General features: G+C 27.8%; 1 protein-coding gene across 3 annotated transcripts in view; it reads left to right on the top strand.

Annotated features, from left to right (window-relative positions):
• Nucleotides 1–1,374: 1,374 nt before the first annotated feature.
• The window catches only part of LOC119613289 (sodium-dependent serotonin transporter), a 29,305-nt gene continuing 23,713 nt past the window's right edge, over nt 1,375–6,966 (top strand). Inside the window, exon 1 of one of the 3 annotated variants that reach the window (XM_037969289.1) lies at nt 1,375–1,660. The gene's annotated coding sequence lies outside the window, so the exon portion shown is untranslated. Of the gene's footprint in view, nt 1,661–5,849; nt 6,079–6,966 lie in introns of those variants that run through there. The other 2 variants (XM_037969292.1, XM_037969291.1) reach the window with 2 other exon arrangements.

The following is a 6,966-nucleotide window of genomic DNA, read 5'->3' as shown; positions in this document are numbered from 1 at the left end:
AGTCAATAGACTGGTTAAAAAACAAGTCCATACACAAGGCGATAGACTAATCAATGGACTAGTCAATGAACTATAGATCCGCCATTAGAATAGTTAATCTTTTTCATACACTGGGTAGAACTGTCTACCATTTTTGGAATTTAATGAATCGGTTTATTTAGACTAGTCTATAAAGTAGTTAATAATCTAGTCCACATTCTAATCAATAGACAAATCAGTAGACTAGTCAATAGACTAGTTAAAAAACAAGTCCATACTCAAGGCGATAAACTAATCAATGGACTAGTCAATGAACTATAGATAGATAGATACAATGCCAATAGAATCCTAAATAGAATAGCTAATAGACTAGCCGATTGACTAGTCAATAGACTACTTGATAGACTGGTTAATAGATTAGTCAATAGACTAGTTAATAGAATAGTCAATAGACTGGTTAATAGATTAGTCAATAGCCTAAACAAGAGGCTATTCAATAGACTAGTCGATAGACTATATGATAGACTAGTCAATAGACTGTACGATAGACTAGTCAATAAACCTGTTAATAGATTAGTTAATACTCCATTCAAGATACTCAATAGGCTAGTCAAAAGGCTTGTCAATAAAATAAACAATATAATAGCCAATACACTCAATAGACCAGTCAATACACTAGTCAAAAGAATAATTGGTAAAGTATTCAATAATCTTGTCAATAAAATGTTCCATAATCTAGTCAATAAACAAATAAAACATTTAGTCTATAAACTAGTCATTAGATTAGTCCATATGCTAATACATAATACGTCCATAAACTAGTCAAGAACTGAAATAGTCATGGACTGAAATAATATACCAATCCATAAACTATTTAGTGAATAAATAGTTTAAATGGCTATCGAAATTGTCCCCAAAAGACCAATAACAAATTACATAGGAATTACTAGGAATCGCTTAGAAAAACATTGCAACAAGGCGTATGATTAATATTAACATTTTAAAATTTGGTTAAATAGTTTTTGTTGTAGTTTTCAAAGTATTTTTGCGCCTTTTCTTTAAATTCTCTTTTTTGTCTACAAATAATAATCGTTTTAAATTCTCTTTTTTAACTCATTTATAAAGTCTTACACACACACCCATTCAAACATATGCTTTGTAATCTTTATTTATTTATGCATGAGAGAGAAACAAACAAACAAAACAACAGTAAATGAATGAATAAATCAAAACAGAAATTTTGTTTTTGCAAAGCATAGAATAGAAAATTTATTATTATTATTTCAGATCTTGTTAAAACTACGACGAATTCACATGTTGATTTGTATTAACTTCTTGTACAAAAAAAAAAAAAAAAAAAAATCGCGCGCATAATTTCTTACTGTGATTGTTTTGTTTGTTTCCTTAAAATTAAGTTAATAATAAATAAATACAAAAATAAGAATTTAATTTGTGAATATGATTTTATTAGCGGATTCAAACAATAAAATTGATTTGAAAAGGAAACAAAATGAAGTGTTTTGTAAGTGATTTTTAAAGGGAGTAAAATAATAAAGTTAATTTTGAAACAAATTATTGAGTGTTTGTAAAAATGTTCTTAAAAATGTTAAACAATTAATGGAAAATTTAAAATATTTAACAGAATTTAAAACAAATTCTTAACTATATGAAAAGTTAAAAGGTAAGAGAAATGAAAATACATACAGTGGACGTCCACTAGTACGAATTATATAGTGTCAGGCCCTTTCGTAATACCGAAAAATTCGTATTATTGAACAACACATTTTGTACGTTTAAATTCAAATAATACACATAAAATATTGGATTTTATTTATTTTTGTTTTATTTTTCATGAAAAATTACATAACGGAACAAAATATAATAAATGTGTATTATTTTAAATAAATTTCTTGTACATAAACAGGCATAAAAGGGACATATTTACGTATATGAATTGTTAATTTTGAAAGTATCGTGAGTCCAATGGTTGAAATGAGATATATGTAGAAGGTATTAAATTTTAATGTTTTTAAAAAGATGTGTGCCAAAGACAATTTGCAATTTACATATGTGTTCTAAAATGTATTAAAATGTTCAGATTACATAAAACATTTATTAGAAACTTGAATGGAATATACCACAATTCTCTAATTTATAATTTTCTCTTAAAAATTAGAATAGTTATCCTTAAACCCATTGTTTGGAATGTGGAGTCACACTACTTTCAAAATTAACAATTCATACATACATATGTATATAAATATCATTTTACTTATTAAAAAATCCATCATTTAACATCGATGTTTATTACATTAGTTGTGTTTTGTTGCTATCAATGAGTGTTAACGCTTAAAGTTAGCAACAAAACGAACATTACCTGACTTGGCATCACTCCACAGAAGAAATCTGCTAAATCTTGAAATTATTTACATTTTCTTAAAAAAGGTTTTTTTATTTGATATTTTTTTTTATTTAAATTTTATTTTAAAATATTTTTTTATTGTTTGACATAAACACATTAATATTTGTATTTTTATTTTTGAATTGGTAGCACTTTTATCGACGTTAAAATGAACTTGTATGATTTTACACGTTAACTCCTAACGTTTATAAATTTTAAATTTATATGAAATTGCCTTTGAACGTTAGCAACAAAACACAACTATTGTAAAATGATTCTTACGGCTTTTTCAATAACAGCGCTTTTGAGGCTTCAATATTGTTCTCAGCAGAGTTATTGTCGGGAACTAATAAAATACTTTCCTCATTGGCGTTATCATCCAATTTAATTTCTTCTCTTGGGTCATCAAAATTCCAATAAAATAAATTAATAACACTAAATAATTGTTGATTTGTAAATATACATGCAGTAAATTGTGTGTATAGGATTTTTAAAAATACAAAACATTTGTAATAAATACAAAAAAACTTCAAAATTACTGAGCTTAAGGTGAATGATACCGAAATAATAAAATAAAAACATAATAAAAACTTCATTCATACGTAAATAAAACCAAAATTCCCATAAAAAATGCGTTATTCGTACTATCGAACAGAAAAATTTTGACTTTATTCGTACTATAGAGTAGACAATGCAACAATTTTGCCATTCGTATTATTGGATATTCGTAATAAAGAGTGTACGTACTATTGGACGTCCACTGTATATACATATGTATGTGTGGGTAACTTCGAGTATAAAACGAGAAAAATTAAAATAAAATTTTAATAACTTTAAACAATAATCTTGGAACAGGTGATATCGCCATTACTTAGGCAATCCGTTGCGTGGAATATTGTTGTGGATCTTAAATACTTTTTTTATTTTATTTTAGTTATTATTTAGTATCGTCCTATAAATTTTCTTAAATAGTGACCCAACGATAAAATAACAACAAAAACCCATTACAAATGACCCATTTCAATTCAATTTCTCTTAATTTTTTTTACAAATTGTGACAAGTCATTGCGTTAATCAAACATAAACATTTAAATACATCATCAATTTGTACGTATTCATAAAATAAATCTTAAATCTATGCATTTATGTATAAACTCCTCCCATTAATTATATTGCTTACCCATATTTAAAAATCTTTCTTTGAGAAACTTTAAATGGAAGTGGATTGTATATTTTTTTTTGCTTAAAAACACATTTCTTCTGCTTTCCTCATCCTTTAAAAGTAACATTTACTTGAGAAAAAAACACTTGCAATCAACAAGTTGTTCGTTTGTTTGTAGTAATGTTAAGTAAAATGTATGTAGGTTATTAAGACGGTTAAAATATACCCTACAAAATTGGAATGTTAGGAATAATAAAATAAAAAAAATTTAGAGAAATTGACAGTTTTCCGAGTTAATGTCAAAATGTTATATTGAAATCGGTTGGTTATCTTAGGAGTTAATCCAGTACACTCCCAGCAGTTCGGGAGATAGTCTTGACTTTACAGATTTATTAGTAAAACTTGAAATATTCACTAAACTATAGACTAAACTAGACTATAGACTACACTAAAGACTAGACTATAGACTAGGCTATAGACTAGACTATACACTTGACTATAGATTAGACTCTAATCTATAGTCAAGACTAGACTATAGACTAGACTATAGACTAGACTATAGACTAGACTATAGACTAGACTATAGACTAGACTATAGACTAGACTATAGACTAGACTATAGACTAGACTATAGACTAGACTATAGACTAGACTATAGACTAGACTATAGACTAGACTATAGACTAGACTATAGACTAGACTATAGACTAGACTATAGACTGTAGACTAAACTATAGACTAGACTATAGACTAGACTATAGACTAGACTATAGACTAGACTATAGACTAGGCTATAGACTAAACTAGACTATACACTAGACTATAGACTAGACTAGAGATTAAACTATAGACTAGACTATAGACAGACTATAGACTAGACTATAGACTAGACTATAGACTAGACTATAGACTAGACTATAGACTAGACTATAGACTAGACTATAGACTAGACTATAGACTAGACTATAGACTAGACTATAGAGTAGACTATAGACTAGACTATAGACTAGACAATAGACTAGACTATAGACTAGACTATAGACTAGACTATAGACTAGACTATGGACTAGACTATAGACTAGACTATAGACTAGACTATAGACTAGACTATAGACTAGACTATAGACTAGACTATAGACTAGACTATAGACTAGACTATAGACTAGACTATAGACTAGACTAGACTATAGACTAGACTATAGACTAGACTATAGACTAGACTAGACTATAGACTAGACTATAGACTAGACTATAGACTAGACTATAGACTAGACTATAGACTAGACTATAGACTAGACTATAGACTAGACTATAGACTAGACTATAGACTAGACTATAGACTAGACTATAGACTAGACTATAGACTAGACTATAGACTAGACTATAGAGTATACTATAGACTAGACTATAGACTGGACTATAGACTAGAGTCTAGTCTATAGTCAATACTCTATTTTCGAACAAAAATCGTTCAGCTACTTGGAATGAATGTAGGAACTAGAAATGTTTAGAAAAGTGCTAAACTTCTGCCTCAACTAAAGCTGCCTGTTACAAAAGGTGTTTATCTGAAATTAAGTGAAATAAACTTAAGATCAATATACTCAAGTTAAAATACGAATAATAAAAAAAAACAACACCAACAATTAAAATATATACAATTGATAGTAGTATTTACGGGTTTCTGTCTATAAAAACCAAAGTAGCAAAATCATGCAAAAAAATAATATCAACAGTCCATGGGTAAGCAAAAATTCATAGTAAGTAAAACACCAGCAGCAACAGTTTGTTGCATCCATAGGTATGTATGTGTGTATCTAACTACATACATATGTATGTATGTAACAGCTCCACCTCCAATAAAATATTACAAAAAACCAACAAAAAAGAAGAAGGAAGGCAGACAGACAGACAAACAAGAATTGTTTATCAAGAAACAAACTCCCTCCCCCTGAATAAATCCAACTTTACAATTCGCACTTGACAATCGGAACCCCCTTCCCCTCATAACAAGCAAAGAGACCTTAAATATTCAAACATACATACATACATACACACATTATTATCATACACGCATTTGTAACAGTTTAATGATGAAATTACAACAACAATGCACAAAAACACACAAGGATATGGATTCGTAACATGTGCGCGCATTCTATACCATACCAATTCATGTCATACCATCATCATCATCACCAAGCAAGCAACATCTTCGTCTCACATCCTGTGTCCACTAGAATTCGTTGAATTCGTATTTCCATGCGAGAGTATAAAAAGGCTAAACTTTTGCATTGAAACTGTCAGTCCGCTTTGTGCGTTACGGGATTTTGTAACGTTTTATTTTCAAATTTTCGTTTTTCGACAATATTTAAGTGTAAATAATAAAATAATATAAAAAAAAATAATAAATTAATAAAGTGCATAAATTAAAATTATTAAAAAATAAACTTAAAATTAATTTCAATTTTGTTAAAAAATCTTTAAATATTAATTCAATTTAGTTTTGTTAGTTTAGTTAAATGATTTTCTTTTAAATGTAAGTGTTGATTTTTTTTTTAGAAAAAGTTGAGAAAATTCCAATAAAATTTAAAATTTATAATAAAATTCAAAGATTTTATAAACAAATTCGAGAAATTTGTATAAATTTCACAAATAGTTCTAAAACTTCTGCCTAAACCTGGTAATCACCCTATTTTGGAATCAAATCCAAAGAATTTTATTTTAAAATTGTGGCAATTGGAGATCAAAGAATTTTATTATAAACTTTTCAACTTTGGAACCAGTTCTATGAAATCGTTATAGAGTAGACATTTTTTTTATAAAATAGTTCTTGAAACATTCCTTTTATCAATGATTTTGGTTTTAATTTATTAAACTTGGAACTGTTCTTGAAATAGTTCATTCAAAAATTGATTAATTTCTTAAAAGAAATCTATTTGGAGAATTGTATCTTAATTTTTAATGATTTATTGAGAATAACCGTTTGTTTTCAATAAATTTTCTCTAAAAGGTCTTATACAAAGGTTAGAGCCAATTCTGGACCGATTATGAAACTTGGTAGAGAGGTTTTGGTTCTTTCGAAACTTATTCATATAAAATTTCATCGCTACACTGGTATTTTTAAGACAGTTATATGAGTTAAAGTCATTTTCTGAAGAGAACCTAATATGGGGACTATATTCAAAATATAGACCGATGTTCGTCAAATATAATAGTATAATTTCTAGCTTCATAAAATTAATATACATATACAAAATCACGATTTCTGGATAATTATCATTGTAATTAAGAAATATTGCGGAGGTCACTTGTGTGGGGATTAAAAGAAATGGAGGGCCGATAAGCCCATTTTCAATATCAAATAGTAGAGAATGTTTATGATAAGTTTTTATTGTCGGGATTTATGTTTATATAAAACTTATTT

The sequence above is a fragment of the Lucilia sericata genome, unplaced genomic scaffold, assembly GCF_015586225.1.
Source record: "Lucilia sericata isolate MDLA Ls3-8-SP2 unplaced genomic scaffold, ASM1558622v1 Contig002048F_arrow, whole genome shotgun sequence".
Lineage (NCBI taxonomy): Eukaryota > Metazoa > Arthropoda > Insecta > Diptera > Calliphoridae > Lucilia > Lucilia sericata.
The sequence above is the reverse complement of the archived record's forward strand: the minus strand, read 5'-3'. Positions and strand labels throughout refer to the sequence as shown.